The sequence below is a fragment of the Mytilus trossulus genome, chromosome 9 (assembly GCF_036588685.1).
Source record: "Mytilus trossulus isolate FHL-02 chromosome 9, PNRI_Mtr1.1.1.hap1, whole genome shotgun sequence".
Lineage (NCBI taxonomy): Eukaryota > Metazoa > Mollusca > Bivalvia > Mytilida > Mytilidae > Mytilus > Mytilus trossulus.
The window spans coordinates 20,298,737-20,317,372 of record NC_086381.1 but is presented as its reverse complement, the minus strand read 5'-3'; the positions used below and the strand labels follow the sequence as shown (position 1 = coordinate 20,317,372).

The window sequence follows — 18,636 nt, the reverse complement described above, 5'->3', positions numbered from 1 at the left end:
CATAACTAAAATAGAACACAAAGTTTTAAAATGCTAGTGAAACATATATAATTAAGAAGGTTTTAGCATTTATCTGTCTTTAAATCTCTTGTGTTGGTAGAAGACGAAAATGGTGGCATAACCGACTATTGATCCTCGACCTGAAATATTTTGATAGAAAACTTTTTATATCAAGGCTTTCAAAATACAAGTTAGTATGGAGAGATCGATGAACATGTCACAAAGATCCGCGTTATTTAGACAATGATAAATAGATATCTCATCGACAATCGTACAACGCAATCTTTTTTATTATATATGTACCATTATTGCTAATTTTCCACTTGACGTGTAAAAAGTAAAATAACAAAAATACTGAAAATTCAATCGGAAAGCCTTTAATCAAATGACATTTTCAAATGACAAAAAAATATCAAACAAATGCACAACTGTCATATTTCTGACTTTGTACAGACATTTTGAAATGTATAAAATAATGGATTGAACCTGGTTTGATTGCGCTAAAACTCTCACATGTACGACAGTCGCATCAATTTTAACAATATTGACAATAATGCGTGAAAAAACAGACAGCCACATTAGGTAAACATGTTACAAATAAAGGTTTAATTTCTAATAAGGTAGGTCAAATTCGTGAAAAAGAAATGGCATCGTAGTTACGACATATCCGATATCATCTATATTACAGATATTCCATTTCAGTCAAGCAACTCGTGATGGCGTCCGTGAAATTTACGAAGTGATGATTTCAGCTTCCCAATGCTTCACTATTGGAAAGCTGAAATCATCTCTTTTGTCGTAAAGTTTTGTTTTCAACCGACCCTCATAGTCGATATACCAGTTTTAGTTGACCTTGTATCATAAATCAACCTAAACTTTGATTGCAAAATGTGTCTGTCCATTGTGTAAAAGAGCAACAAAAGATTCCAGATTGCCATCTTAACTTAAAAATCAAAATCAACTGACAAAGCAATGGCTACAAAAGAACACTTATCCCACCAACATCTGGGGATTATCAGGTGCTCATGAAGTGTAAGCAGATCCCGCTCCACATGTGGTACTCGTAATGTTGCTCATCTTATAAAAAAAACAGCAAATAGTCTACTTCGGTAGGTCACATTCGTGAAAAGGGAACAGGGTTGTAGTTAGGACATTACAAACATATCCGATATTATCTGTAAAACACATATGCCGCAACGGTCATCCAATGTTTGATGGCGTTTATAACATCTGTGATTAAAAAAAAACATAATCCACGCTAACTTTTTGATTCCGATCAATCTGTCAATATAATTAATTCATTAAACATATCCCAGCCTCTTCTGCTTAATTGATACCAATTTTACTGAGTAACCCTTAGTAACAAACACAGTATTAAGAAACAAAATATTACAGATATAGTTGCGGTTTGAACTTGTACTTGACCTATACTAATTTATCGGATACATGTAGTAACACATCTCATTATTCATTGTGTAACATATGTATATCACATTTCAAATAAAACATAGATTCAGTTCAACGTTGTTAAATAACTCATATCATGTGGTCTGTGTACTGAAAACAAGTAAAATTTAAAAAAAAACATACCGCACTCCGACGAAAATTATATACGGAAAGTCTTTTATCAAATGGCAAAATCTAAAGCTCAAACACATCAAACCAATGGATAACAATTGTCATATTCCTGACTTGGTACTACAGTTTCTTATGCCAAAAAACAGTGGATTAAACCTTGTTTTATAGATACCTAAATCTCTCACTTGTATGACAGTCGCATACAATTCATTTATATTCACAACAATGTGCGGACAAAACAAACAGACATTATAGGTAAAAATCTCAAAAAAAGGGATACAGCAGTCAACATTTTGTTATAATCTAAAACACAATTAAAACAAACAAATTTGTAACGAAGAAACAAATAAAGGCAAATAGACAAATAAAAAACTCATCATAGATATCAGGACTAATTGTAGTATACAATGACAGGATGTATGGATACAATAGCACGTCATATTAAACAGAGAAATACAAAAACTGGCATGTACACAAAAAACATAAGGAAATATGAGAGACAGGAATATATTTTTTTTTACCAAAGGAAAATAAAACAATGATGGGAAGTGTAAGTACAGAACCACGTCAAATAAAAAACACCCAAAGCAGACTAATGTTGTTTACCGTGACGGGAAATTTAGAAACGATTAGTAAATTAAAAGAAAACTTAATATCATTGTTATATGCATAAACGCATTCATGGATCTACAATCTGTCGATACCTGTATCAAAGCATTGTACAAGGTAATTTTTTCTCTGATTGTTTATGACGTCTTCACACTAAATCTTTTGGATGTTGGATGTGAACTCATTGATAATTTAGTCTTATATGCATCATTTTATGTTTAGTTGTTAGTGGCTTTGAACTAGCTTTAAAATTGTCATTTCGGGTCATTTATAGCTAAACGGTATGGGCTTTACTCTTCTTTTTTTATATAAACAGTAACTCGTTATACAGGTGAATACCGAGTAAGTTGAAAAATATATATCATACAATGTATATGCAGGTTTATCAAAATTAAGGTGGGGAAAACCCCTGAACATGTAACTCCAGCAGTCACATATGTTCTGACATACAATTACTACTTTGTTTGAATCACAGCCATTATTAATAGTAATAACAGTATTGCAGTCGACCCAACATAAGTTCAACATATCGCAAAACAAACTGGTTTTCTAATCTTAAAAAAATGTTTTTCTGTACTATCAGGGAGTCAAACAGGAATTTGGTATTTCTCCTGAACTTTATCATGTATACACGACTTACAATAAAAACATACTGGATGAACTTGAAATTGCATACATTTGATTAAAGATAGGATTTAATTTGATGGAATGTCCTACATATGCGTATAATGTATACTATTAGCAGGATCATAATGTGATCATTGAAAGCTGCACAGCAAGGAGACACTTGTGATTAACAATAAAATAAAACATGAAATCTTGTGTATATACGTATACAAAACGAAATTTAAAGGGGTTTCAATCGTTTTGATGAGACCAATGAAAAGCTATTATTTAATACCAGGGTATTGAGAGGCAGACCAAAATAGACCAATATAGCAAATTGAATCTCCGATCCACTACAAGTACAACTATGTACTCCATTGTCATGATTGTGAATGCATAACTACATGGGATAAAAGAACAAAGTTTATTGACATAATAACATTTGTGACAATATGCAGTAACAAATATGCTCAATGCAATTGAAATTTTCAACACTTACAAATCTAACATTTTCCTACAGCATAGGATATCATTATTCTAGCAAAGAGAAATTTGACAAATATCAAATCATGATATGATTGACGAAAGAGAGATAAGTCTAATAAAATATAGTCTGCAAAATATGGTTCTTATCTTAAATCGCATTATTTGTAACCGAATTCTGAGTTATGGCTAAAAAAATATCATAAAGTATTGCAAACACGAGAACATCATTTTCACTGCATATTTTGAAATTGGTCACTTATCTAGCAAACTATTAAGTTGTGTTTATCAATATTTCTGTTGAACAAACAACTTAAAAATCACCTACGTGCAAAAATTGCATATGAACGGTAAGTACTTTTTCAAATATTTATAGCTTTGAAAAATCTATTTATCAAAAGAAAAAGTGTAGTTTCAGTGAAAGGCACAATATATATAAGAACATGTTCTGAATACCTACATATATAAGTATTAATACATTGTCTTTTTATATCAGAAGTGATCTATTGTACAGGTCAACATTTTTGAGAGTGTAATAAAAAGTGTTTTGTATAAAACAAAAATCTTATTCACACTGTACATACAAAATATCTTAATAGTGTATCCTTTAATATTTGATGACATGTTCATTAGTGAGTAAATTCGTTTTGTTTCTTTTTCTCAATTTAATGTGTGTAAACTGTTTGATCCTACATGATCCTATATATCATGTATCATTATAGTTAACATATTTTTAAGCAACTTTACACACAAGTTTTTTTTTAATGTTTTTACACAGTTTGGTATACAAAGAAACCCCACATTGTTAGAAAATACAAACATTTATATTATGATCTTATCTAATCAGATCGTATGTCTTCTAATCTCATCGTAAACTGCATGTGAATCATGAACAGGAACCTATTACTTGAAATACTTAAGACAGGGGTTATTCGTAATAAATGTGCATATAAGTTTTTAGGCAGGATAATAATGACACAAACTAGACCCTTAATTACATGTTTTATTTAAGCTTAAAGAATTTCGTACGGTTCAAACTCGACTTGGGACAGGCACATCAAGTATATAGCAAGGTTCAAGATGTTTTAGACTTGGGACAGGCACATCAAGTATATAGCAAGGTTCAAGATGTTTTAGACTTGGGACAGGCACATCAAGTATATAGCAAGGTTCAAGATGTTTGAGACTTGGGACAGACATGTCAAGTATAGTTAACAAGTTTCAAACAACTTCAAGCTTGATTGTAGTAATGAACCCATATGACTAGACGGCAAAAAACAAACACAAACTTAGTATAACCTGCATCCTTGAAAAGTATTGGTGGTTTATCAAGGTTTGTTGTTGTTGTATGGTCTCGAAATCACCTTGTGAAGGTTATTCATAATGCTAAGTACACATAGGAGAATGTTATGATTATATGTTTATAATCTATAATGCCATGTAGATATAAGCAAAGCATGTGATTATTAAACCTTTAGGACAGAAAAACAAATTTCTGACGATTTGTTTATAAAAATCCTTATAAAGACTATGTAAGGATATACACAGAAAGGGCGATTTTGCTTATTTTACATGAACTGTGCAGCTTTGTGAATAATTTAGCAAAAATAACAGTAAAAAGAATTGATTATTCTTGATATTTCTTTATCGTTCTTCGTCTTTTTCATTAAGTCAACTAGGTTTTAAAGTACTTAGGTGGTGTCCCACGGCGAGAATTCGAAGGGAAACGTTTGGATTCACCAGCTAAGACAAATGTTAATAAGTTGATTTGTATTACATAAACAAACTTACACTTCACTGTCCACGTTTAAATCAGAAGCCTTGTAATTCTATATATTGTCACATAATATGGAAGTTATTTTCTTGATTATTATGATTTTTTTTTAAATGTTACACATTCATCACCTTTAATCTCAAATAAACACATAGTGAGTCTTTAGGAGAGATATAGTGCATATGCAGACATCAACAATGTGAATAAAACAAACAACGACAGTCACTTAATGGTCAATTGTTGCTAAGTTTAAAGGATATTAAATAATATTTGCTTGTCGGTTATTTTTGAGATAAGTATCATTTCCAACAGCATCGCTAAGTGGCAAAGTCGTATACTTATGTTATGTTTACCACTTGTTCAATAACTCTGCTGGTGGTCTGTAGCGCACGGATGTACCACAGTACATAAGTAACTACTTAATTGAAAACTCGGATATTGTTTTATCAAAATTGAAAAAAACTGTGAAACTAGTTTAAAATAAAAAAAAAGATAATACTCTTCGTGCATAGCTTCTGTTTCCTTGAAAATAACATTGGTCCTTAGTTTGTTGTATAAGCTCTCCAAAGCTAGTATAAGGTTATGCATTTTCAAAAGCGAAATTAAAAATACCAAAAACTAAGGGACATTCAAAAGCATGAGTCGTCAAGAACCTGAAACTTGCACATCGTTTGATCTCTAGTGAAGAGATTACTCATTAACCATGTAAACCATCATACCATATTTTCACATTTCTTTTTACATATTGACGTCGCTATGTTTAAAAGAGAAAAAAGTCCAAACGAAAAACAATAGTAAATAAATTTAACATAGAAACTAAAGCCCGAGAAATACAATTCCAACCTTAAACCAGTGGTGGTCTCAAATTCATTATTGCCGTAACAAGAGGCAATACCAAATGTTTCTTCTTTTATTATGAGAACGGACAATATTACACGTGTACAGTGTACTGCAAGGCTTACCAGATTCAGTATATTTAGAAAATCGGCGGAATTGATTATTTTAACATTCAGTTCATCTTAAATAATATTCTAGTTTATAGTAAAAGATATTTGTGAGGACAACAGTGATATTACTGATCATGTAGGCTAGTATTTATATGTCATTTAAGTATGGTGCCTGATAATTAGAAATGTTAAAACATCTAATTGACAATTGATGTTTATCATTTTGTTTAACATACGTAATACCTAAATTATAACTTAACAATAATACTCGAATATCCTCAATTTAAAATGTAAAAAAGTCGAACAATGGGCAAATAACATACAAATGAGATCTAACTTCAGATAAATTAAGTAATTGAAATGAAAACAAATAATTTCCATATATGATATTAGCAATAAACAAGCATTGTCGAATTATACAGAAACTATGTCGACATTTAAACATTTCATAATCACTCATGATCATAATTACTTATCTTGCATTACTTTAAATTTCATCCGTTTTGATTTTTTTCTGTGTCATCTATAAACAAAGTTTGCGATTTAACTTTTGCAATGCACTAAGGCAAAACTTTAAGTTTGCTGCGGTTGTTTTTTGTGTCACATTTCACAAAATTGTCAAAATGATATAATCATTCAGAATGATGATAAAACTTCATATAGCAACTTTCTGAGCATAATTATGTTTGATACATACCTTATAAGATTGTTTCCAACTGTTTAAGTTCCTGTGTTTTGATTGCGACCTTAATGAACCTATCAATATTTTGTTGATTAATTGTGGAATTTAACTATATTTGAATACAAAGTTCAAACGCCAATAGTGTGAAATCCCGCCATTGTGTTATAGTTCTTTGGTCAATTATTGAATTCTTGTCTTCTCTGTTTCCTTATATGTTCAGTCTAAACACCCTTTTGTTTTTCTTTGTTTACATGTTCGTTTGCTTTTATACGGATTAAGATTATACAAAATGTTGACTGCTGTATCTCTTTTTTTGACATTTTTGCCTATAATGTCTGTTTGTCTTGTTCATATATTGTTGTCAATATAATGGATTTTTTTACGACTGTAAAAGTGAAAGGTTCAGCTAGCTATATAGTACAACCATGTTTTAAACATAAAGAAATGCATGTACCATGTCACAATTGTTTTCGATTCGTTTGGTGAGCTTGATTTTTTGAATTTGCCTTTAAAAAAATTACTTTCTGTTATGAATTGTCCTTGGAGTTTGGTGTTTTTGTTAATATACATATGAGACAAGAAACTGATATATATTATAAAGCACAATGGATATATTGTGGAAGCCTTTATAAGTTTTAAACAGCTTTTTATTTCTGTTATTGCTTGGTCTTTGTTAGTAGGAATTCCTTGTTTTAATGCATCTCTCTTCATGGTTTAGTAAAGGTCCCCTTAATAGACCAAACTTTCTTTTTGGTTTAAGTTAATATGTTACGATCATTTCTGTACTTATTTATTGATCATTGTCTTTTTATACAAATTTATATATTTTGTGTATATTAAAATGAAAAAAATCTACTTGTAAAAAACAAGAATCAGAAAATCACATCTTAAACACCAAATGATTTGTTCCGGTTGCATATAAGCAGCATACTAAGAAAGTAATCAAATAATTAACGTAACACATTGCTGCTTTGTATTAGCTAGATCTGGTTTATACTTGAAATAGAACGAAATTTGTATGAGAACGTGTTCAATTTGTTTTTGTTTCACATGTGTTATCTTGACTTATCATAATCATTGAGAATCCTAGAAAAGAACTTCCTATGCATGCTGTTTATAACATGTTGCTTTCATTTTTTAACACAGTGTTCATGAGGTTTCATAAATTACATAACATTTGACACATTGATAACCATATACTTGTACTTGATGCTCTCATTGACTATTATTCTGTTTTGTCCAATGTACTTGTACGAATTTATAATGTTTTGTTACGATCTTTTCGTAACCTTATTATTGTAAGTCAAAGTCATAAAAAACGAGTTTCTAGTAATAATAATTTTCAGGAAAATTAACAAAAAGAGCGTTAAGATCCTTACAGACCACCAATTGTTTTTTAATCAGATTATGATCTATGTTTACCTTTTTCTTAGTTTAAAACACGCAAATATACTGCTTCAAATTAATTTCGGCAACTTACAAGGCGTAAATTGTACACACGTTTTTTAGGAGTCGGGTATATGTGGTTGATATGGTCTGATGCATTAGATATAGAAATACCAATTGGCTTTACTAATGGAAAAATACTATCCAATTTTGAAAACATCGATAATAAAGCTCATACTATTTCAAAGGTTTTTATAACTATGTGAACAAAAATAGATTAAAATGATCATATGGAAACTCCAACATTTTATTCTTCTAAACAAAATTTTGTTAGAACAATTGAAAATTTACCCGACCTAAAACTGTTATCACTGCAATGATACATACTATTATGAACGTGCTGGTTAAATTGATAATTAGATGCTTTTTGTGCTTCTTTGTTAAATATTTGTTTCTATTTTGATCCGGTTGAGATTGCGACACGGTGATGACTGTACCCCTATTTTGACAGTTTTACCTATAACGTCTGTTTTGTTCACGTATCGTTGTAACTATGATGGAATTAGATGCGACTGTCAGACAAGTGATAGCGCTATAAACCAGGTTCAAAACCATTTCCTGCATTTCAAAATACCTGTATCAAGTCAAGAATATGTTATTATCATTTGATAAGGGACTTTCCGTTTTGAATTTTTTCTCGGAATTAAGTATTTTTTCTATTTTACTTTTTATGAACGTTTTGTTTTATTACGTGACACGTTCGTGACATTTTCTTGATAAGTTATAGCAAGTAATGTTTTATCTGTCAGACGAACTTAGTTTAGTCTTAGAGGCATGATTTTTTTATTAGTTGTCAGATAACTGCGAGTACTTTAAGATCTGTTCATTGTGTCTTTTTGTGTCGGGATGTATAAGTACCCAGCCATGTCCACATTTATTTTTTGTCTATCTGATGAGTTAGGCCTTTTTCAACTGATTATTATCGTTCGTTTCTTATTTTGTACTGTTATACCACTGTCCCAGGTTAGGGGGAGGGTTGGGATCCCGCTAACATTTTAACCCCGCCACATTATTGATGTATGTGCCTGTCCCAAGTCATGAGCCTGTTATTCAGTGGTTGTCTTTTGTTTATGTGTTACAAATTTGTTTTTTGTTCATTTTTCTACATACATAAGGCCGTTAGTTTCTCGTTTGAATTGTTTTACATTGTCTTATCGGGGCCATTTATAGCTGACTATGCGGAATGGGTTTTGCTCATTGTTGACGGCCGTACGGTGACCTATCGTTGTTAATGTTTGTGTCATTTTGGTCTTTTTGTGGATAGTTGTCTTATGGCAATCATACCACATCTTCTTTTTTATATTATCTTGAAAATCGTATTTTTAACCTTAAAGGATTTCATTTGGAATAACAAAATGAGTTATATACAATACTACGAGATTAACTATTTATCACAGTAATTGGGTTTTCAAAACACCACTTACATGAGATGTCTGATTTAAGAACAAACATTATAAACGTGACGTATTTTCTGTTTTTCAAGCAGAGTATAGAAAAGGACTAATTTTGAAAACACGTTAAAAATAGATACTTAAGAAACGATAGTAAGGTGTATTTGAGTTATATGATTTGTAGCAATGTCAACTTTGTGCATAAAATAATTAATTATTAAGTTTTGTGTATAAATTTAACTTACTTTTAATTGTACATTACAATATTTATATAATCTGGCACGATGTATAATCCGTACAAAGCACTGCACTACAGTATAAATAAAACAATATAATCAATATTTTCAATTATGATTTACTTAAGTAAAGGGAAAACAACAATATTTATTCTGCCATAGGCGACAATACCAACATTTTCTTAATTGACCACTTTTCATGATAAAACAGTGAGGTGTGGTGTTAGTATTGTATTATTCTGTTTCCAAAATTGAAGTGAAATAGTATCATGACCACGTTTCAACGGAGGTTATTCTTACCGATGCCCACCGCCATTTTACACCAAATGTATGAAATTATGGAAGTCTTTTCAAAACAACTCTAGAAAATATCTCAGTAAATTTCAAAATGTCTATTGTAAATAAACACACTGCAGTTATTTTAAAATAGATAAATAAAAAGATATTTTGCATCCTACATCTTTGTAAACCTAAGGCCACTAAATTTAGTCCTAATATCTATGATGAGTTTATTTATCATGCAGTGAATACCCACCCCCCTCACCCCCACCCCCCGCCCACCCCAAAAAAAATCATTTCCACCTGTATTTAAAATTAGTTCGCATTTTCTACATCTCATTCATCCCTCAGCTTAGGAAAGTAGCAAGAAACAAGGGTGAACGAAAGAGCAACCTACATTCTGGAATGCAAATACTACCGTGCTACCTTAAACAAGCCACCACACACTTGAAACCAATCGTTACACCTATGATAAATAGATTTCTTACTAGAAAACATTTTACAAAAAATTCATTAGGTATTATATATCTTAGAAAGGCATGTCATTTTTGTTGATATTTTTTATATAAAGGTCATCGAATGTGTACTAAAAACAAAATGATTGTGATGAGAAAATTCACTCAGAAAAAGTAATCTTGTTTTATCGATACATTCACCTCTGTGAAAAAAAATGTTACAATTTTACACATGTTATGATGTATATATATCTGACAATACAGGCATGTGGTTGACATTTAATTAAGACTTTTAGTTGAGGCAACATACAAGATACAGGTAAGGAAAGAAATTATATTCCAAAATTGTGGAGGAGGTTTCAGTAGTCTGGATTACAAAATTTTAAACCTGGTATCTATCATGAATTTACAACATTTTTATCAGGAAAAACATAATTAGCTTTAATCTGCTGTTGTCTGTTGACATGTTTGTTGTGTACCTAGTTTAAGTTGTTAGCACTAAGGTGAATGATGCAAGCATCGGTTGCTGTCTCTTTGACACATTCCTCATTTCCATTCTCAATTTTATTCATTCATTTGTCAGAACTGCTTGCACTCCTTGATATAGTAATTTTATTCTCTGAATTACAGATGCTATAAAGTAGCTCACCGCTTCTGGGTCATTGTTTTTGTGCAATTTTCTCTGTGCTTTTTCATATTTTGTTTAACGATAGAATAGATCTTCTTTGCAAGACAGAATGGAACCCTATTTGTGATTATTGTTGTGCATATCAATGTTTATATACTGTTCAATAGTTGATTTTAAAAAGCCGATCTTTGTTGAATATATTTATAAAAATTTGGTGGACCATTTAACGTTACTAGGATTGGCATATTAAATGATGTTTTCTTTAAAGACATTATGTTAGTTCAAAAGTTAACTGTTTCTTTTCTTCTAAATACTGCATATCTTTGAATGTAAGAGTTTTTAACTACATTGACTGGCTATACAGCCTTACATGGTCGGCAATTTATTTATATGGAGCAAGTCTTGAACCAAACTTTAAAAAAGTAAGATCCTCTCCCAAATCTAAAGTGTTGAAAACGTAGTCCAATGTTTATTTTTTTAATGTCGTAATGGCGTAATAATGTTCTAGCTTTCGATGTCAAATTATCAAAAACAACTGGATTTATGACTGTTAATAAGTTCAGTAGATTTTTCTGCAGCTTAATATACTGATAAACCAGTTTTATTAATGCTTCTCTGAAAAAGATATGTTCATCAATATCAAAATTATTATCAAATCTCTCCCGGATACACGTTATTTTAAAATTCAAGACATTCGTTGTCCTTCAAACACTTTATTTAAAAACGTATGACATTCGTCGCCCTTTATCTAATACAAAACACATATGGTGTCGTGTGTACACATAGCACATCGTTAAAAACAAACAATGTAAAGAACCATGCAAAAAGCTTTGTAAGCCCAATTGCTACCTTTATAAACAATATTATATAATGATAAATCAGATTTAATACATATTTTATACATATGAAAATGTCTGTTCCAAATCAGGAAAATTACAGTTATTAAGCGTTCGTTTGATGTGTTTCGGCGTTTGATTTTGTTATTTGTTTAGGGAATTCCATCTTTGAAATATCCGTTGGGGTTCGGCATGTTTGTTATATTAGTTTTGCATTTATTGTATGCATAAAATTGCTGACAATTAATGTTATAACTACAACTGAATCGAAACTTCAAAATTTCATTGCACTTTTGCTGTTAACAATTTACTAAATCTACAGCTTCAATTAAGTATCCCTTCAATTAGTTATTGACTATTTAGGGAAAATTATTCAATAAGTATATCTATAAAATTAGTTTTATTTATTACATACATAATAGCAGTTCTACAGAGTACAATTTCATATCGGAAAACGGTACGTTTCTTTACCTAAATTGTATTTGATTTATTTATTAAAGCTTCACTGAACCGTGAAGCTGGTGATTTATTATATCTAAAATTAACACCAGCGACGACATCATTCAAACATATAACTAATGATACCAGTAGTATGTCGCTGTCCAACAGTCATAAATGGATATAGCGAAAACAATACCAGTTTACAAATTGACCGACGGAACCACATCAACTCTACGAGGAAAAAATGGAACAAAAAGAAAAAAAAACAAAAAAAAACCAACCACCAACATACCCAGAAACGGACTATTTGATAACAACTATCATATTCCTGACTTTGTACAAGACATTTAAAAAAAGGTAATGAGTTTAACATGACAGTGTGGCTTGCCAAACCTCCTGCTAAAAAGGCAATATTAAAAAATTCCGCTAAAACGAAAACACTTCCACTACTACTTTTGCTTCTGGAATATCCTGACCTGTGCAGTTTATTAATGATAATATGATGTTTACTTCACTTTTGTACAAAACATGCCTTCCTATTTTATTTTATTACCAATGAAATAATATGCAAGACACCAAACGTGTTTTTCATAATACTTAGCCGTGAAATTTGCACAAACACATATGTGTCAATTTGTACCGTCATCTATATATATATATGTTACAGGCATTTTCTAAATAAGTCATTTTGTATAATGCCTGTCAAGTTTAGGCATTTTATAAATTTCCTTAAAATTCAGTCATTTTACAAAATGCCCAAATTAAGAAAATGACTGTAACATACATATATCAATTTTTATTGTAATTGTAACGGAGACATGCTTGTCTTCTCTGATACAACTGTCTGGATCAATAATAGCTTAAATATCCATGTGCAGAGCAATATTATCTAGTTACATGCACCCTTTCGAAATCGACTATTTACGATATGCACATTTATCATCTGTACTTCTCTGTTACCTAGTTTTAGTTCATTTATCAAAAAGGGTTGAAATCATTGATTTAAAGATCGATTAATCTAAAACATGTTATCCCAGTTTATAAACAAATAGATTTATTGAAGACGAAAGAAATATTTTTCATCATGTAAGCCAATACGCATAGCTCATTTCAAAGCAAAAAATCTAATTGAATATTGATGTTCAACATTTTGTTTTACGTACGAAATAATATCAGTATAACATGACAATGATGATATAGTAAAAATGATCAATCAAACGTGGATATGTTAAATAAATGGATTAATTACATATTATTGAAATCTAACTTGAAATTAGTAACGGTAATAAAAGCAAATTATGTTCATATAGATGTTGTAAGCAATAAACTATCAGAATGATCGTCAAATTGTCGTTCAGAAACTATGTCGACATTTAAACCTTTTACCATCATTCCTAGTCTTAACTTGTAATTAAGTATGACTGTAAGTTACATGGTTGATTTAATCTAATTTTAATTTTGTTACGTCTTATTTAACTAACTAAATTTTGCGATTTGATTTGTTACATTACTAATATAGAAGTTAAAATCTATAAAACCAAAAAATTGTCAAAAATGATGTAATCTAGTATTTTAATAAATCAGACGCCATGCATTAACTTCAGAGAATAAGTACATTTGACAAATCTACCAGATTCTTTGCAACAGTTTAAGTTTTTATGTTTGATCGTCACTTAAGGCTATCAATCAATTAAGTGTTGTTAGTGTAATTCAATTTAATTCCTCCAAGGTTGAAACATCAAGGTGTAACATGATAGTTTGCATTAAAAACTCGTGCAATGATATGCATGTAAATTACAATAATTAAGCGTTTGTCACTAACTGACAGGTGACCATGAAACATATTAAAATTCTGCGTCGTTCATATATATGTTCTGATGTTGTACTTTCCCTTTTCGTACAGATGCACTTATGGTGTATTCAAAAGAACTTTGGAACAAAGACTATGTGCATGCAGCCTTTGTGAAACATGTTTTATGTACAAAAACTTATATTTGAATCAATAAAATAGGCTGCAGTGGCCAAGTGGTATATGTATAGCAACGTTTTTTTTTTTATCACTAGCCAGTTAAATAGCAGGTGCACTATATCGTTATCTCAAATAAGTTGTTATAAACCCTCCTAATGGTCAACTGTTCTTCTCTCCAAGTATATTAGGTAATTTGGTTATTAATTACGTCACATAAAATATACCTTCACAAAATGGTCAATAGTAGTGCTGACAGTGACATGACAAACCAATCAATCAATCAATCATACGGTTTAGAATGCCTGATTTCTATAATTTATGTACAATAAAATGATAGTTCTAATAGAATTAGACCATTTCAAGTGAAACGAAACGTCTCTCTTCAATAACTTTTATCGATCTTTATCAGATATTTCAAAATTTGAAAAAATTGACATCCCAAATATTTTTAAATATTTCAAAAGAATCAAAAATGTCTTAACACGTATTATTCTTATTTCCTAAAGTATAGATAGTTAAAGTGACAGAACGTCAAATTCGTGTACACATATTTTATTAAATTTTCACCCAAAAACTATAATTTGAAATTACAAAAAGGTGAACAAAATTTTTACAACTCTTGGAATCAATAGTATGTATGATAATTTCGTGCGCATTGTAGAAAGGCGCCATCTAGATTTCTATTGAGATTCTACTGCATTTTACCCGATATGAAGATTTATACGAATATGACAATCAAGCAAGTGCAATCATGTAATATTTGTTCTTTTTAAGGTCTGTTAAATTTCATATTATACATTGGTTATAGATAAAAAGATAAAGGCAACAGAAGTATACCGATGTTCAAAACTAAAAAATCGATAGAAAAAAAAATCCGGGTCACAAACCAAAACCGAGGGAAACGCATCAAATATAAGAAATGACGACACAAAATTAAAATGTAACACACACAGAAACGAACTAAGATTTAGACAAAATCCGACGAAAATAAGAAATATGAACTAAATACATGAATTTAAGATGGAAAAGTACCGTTACACGTCTTATAATAATGTGAATTCGCACTTAAATATGAAAGGAAATAAACGACACAAAAGAAACACAACGTTAAAATGTTACACACACAAAAACGAAATATAATATAACAATGACCATATTCCTGACTTTGTACAGGACATTTTTTAAAGAAAAAAATGGTGAGTTGATCCTGATTTTGGGGCATGCTAAACCTCCCTCCTTTTTGGCCATGTTTAATATAACATTTAAATGACAACACAACATTACAAGACTACAATACAAATAAATAGGAGAACACAATTGACAAAGAAACACACGAATACTAGCTAGCAAAAGGCACCAGCTTTAGAATTGCGCCAAAAGTGCGTTTTGTCCACACAAGACTTACTAGTGACGCCCAGATACAAAAGTTTGAAAGCCAAAACAAGTACAAAGTTGAACAGCATCGAGTACCAAAAGTTCAAATTGTTTTGCCAAAAACAGTCAGGGTTTTCTGTCAGGTACCAGAACATCCCAATTATCTAGAATAATTTATACTTTTGCAAACCGTAAATTTTATAAAATGACTACCTAAAAGATATACATGGTAAAACTGAAGTATTAACTAATTACAGAAAACAACCAGATATATTACAGTACCCGACAAAATCCAACACAAAAAATAGACACACCCGAATATGGCAAGGCCTCAACGCATAGTGACGTCACATTTGAAATTGTAAAACAGGACAAAAAAATGACTTCACATTTGAATTTGTAAAACAGCACACCAAAAATGAAAAATGACGTCACATTTGAATGAATGAAACTATCTGCCAAAATTAAATAGAATTAGGAATTAAAATAGTATATTTGTACTAAATACTGATATAACATGTACATTTAATAACAATGAAATTGCAATACTGAGGTAGCAATTAGACAATTACCTATAGTATATGTACGGTTAATTCAGAATCAAACTGCAACCGCAATATATCGTACAAATTGCGTTGAACCAAATCAAATCTCAAAAATGAAGGTGGTGATTAATTTTCTTTAACATAACACATGAATATAACCGAAAAGACGTCAAGACATTTGAAAAAATCCGATGAGAATAACAATATAACATCAAAACTAAATACATGAATTTGGGATAGACAAGTACCGTAACACGTTTTATAGCAATGCGAATTCACAATCAGCAAAACAGTCACAATCGGGAACAAGTCACGTTTATATAATTATCATCGTTATACTGGTATAAGACTATACTTTGTGGACCAGATCAGTCAATGAACTGTTATTGCTTTTGTCACCTTTTATTCTCTCTACGAATCTTGACATTCTTTTCTTTTTGATGAATGAACAATACGCTAGATTCCTGCATCTCAACTAAAGGTCAAATTAAAGATTTCATTGCTACGGATTCAAGAAGGTTGAGTTTTTCAATCGCAATAGTTTCCTGAACAGTATTGTATGATGAAAAGCTATCAAGTTATGCTCTAACAGAAAATACATTGAATGTTTTCATGCATTTGTATTTCTGTAAATATATAAGGAAATGATCTTGCAAAAAAAAAAGAAGTTAATTTTGTATTTATAAACAAGAATATAGAAAAAATGTTCAGCTATAAACAGTCAGTTTGGTTCATTGTCGTCAAAAAGTCACCAACCAGCAACCAGCAACCAGTCATTTCGGGTACTTTTATAGATAACTATGCGGTATGGGCTTTGCTCCTTGTTGAAGGCCGTAAGGTAACCAATAGTTGATATTTTTTGTATTGTTTTTGTTTGTATTTGTTTCCTTTGGGTAAAATGTTATGTTCTGTCTGATGATACCAGAGTTTGTACCTATTTTGTTATTGCTGGTATTTCCTTTATAAGTTTTTCATTGTAGATTTTGTTTTTCCGATGTTTATGTTGGTGTCGGATGGCATATGTTATCTGCTGTGGTAAAATTAACTTGATGGTTTGTTCTTAAACATGCTATAGCTGTTTTTGCGTGAATTTTTATCTGCCATTTTTGTTTTTTTTTCATTTTTCATGAGTTCTGAGGTCTTGCTGATGAGGTCTTTTCTAGTTGTTGATTTCCCCGTAGAGTCAGCAGTTGTCTGCAAATAGTCAGACTGAGAAATTGATGGCACCGGTGGACATGAATGTGGCAGAGAAATAACATGGAATCAAAACTGGCCCTAGTGGTACTCTTCAGTCTGCTTTGAGTAGTTTTATATATTCACTATTTAGTGCTACTCCAACTTATATGTTTGTTAGAATGTTTGTTGCTGATTGTAACTAGTGGCTGAGTTTCGCATAATTAGCCTGACCATAAGCCATCATTCAAGGTCATCAAAACTTTGGTTTTCTCGAGATATTTTAATATGTGTTAGCATACGATGTGTTTCAATAGTTTGCATGATATGTATGTAAACAATATAGAACTGTTTTCTGATGAATGTTAACCGTCTTTCTGGCACATGTGGTATATGCTTCAGACTTCAAGTAATTTCCTAGAGTTAATAGAATATTGGAAAATGTTTGTAAGTGATGATGCCATGATCTAGAGTTTAGCGCATATGCTTAGAAATCTATTTTGTATAGTGGTTAGGTCTGAGACTTCGGATTGTCGACGTCCTAAATAATTCTGTGACTCCTTTTTCTCGTCTTATTATCAACGACTGGGATTTTTTTTAATACTTTCTTGGTAACTGCATGCTATGTGTCAAGTGTATCTTATTTAAATACAGATTAAAATTGATTTAGGAATATTTCTGTGATTTCTTTGCTTCCTGTTATTGGCTGTCTTGTGTATTAAAGGTATTATACCAATATTGTCCTGTTTCATTCAACATACGTATTTTACGAAAGGGTTATAATTCCTTTTTAGTTCTTAAGTTCTTTTTTTAATAAGTGTTTATCAGGTAGTTGAATATGTTCCTTCTTGAATTTTCTTGAATCTGTTCATAAATTCATTTTTGGCTTGTTGGTCAATGTGTCTTCTTAAGTATTTAACATACTTTGCAGTTTATTCGCGGTGTTTTATTGATAAACCAGCACAAGATCTATATACTGTCGTCTCACGGAAATCAAATTCGTTCAATTTTTGACAATGTTATTGTTCTATGTTTTCACAAACTATCACAATAAAATACACTAAGTTACATTTTTAATTTCTGAAAAAAAAATATTCGTTAATAAAAAAAAATGATACATGTATTAAAAATCCGTGTATTTGATGATTAAATATTAGAAAGATCACTCAGAAATAAAAATATAA

At 30.7% G+C, this 18,636-nt stretch overlaps 1 protein-coding gene across 1 annotated transcript in view; it reads left to right on the top strand.

The window, feature by feature from the left end:
• The first annotated feature begins 10,734 nt into the window (after positions 1–10,734).
• The window catches only part of LOC134685275 (peroxidase-like protein), a 58,570-nt gene continuing 50,668 nt past the window's right edge, over positions 10,735–18,636 (top strand). Inside the window, exon 1 of the mRNA XM_063544877.1 lies at positions 10,735–10,805. The gene's annotated coding sequence lies outside the window, so the exon portion shown is untranslated. The remainder of the gene's footprint in view (positions 10,806–18,636) is intronic.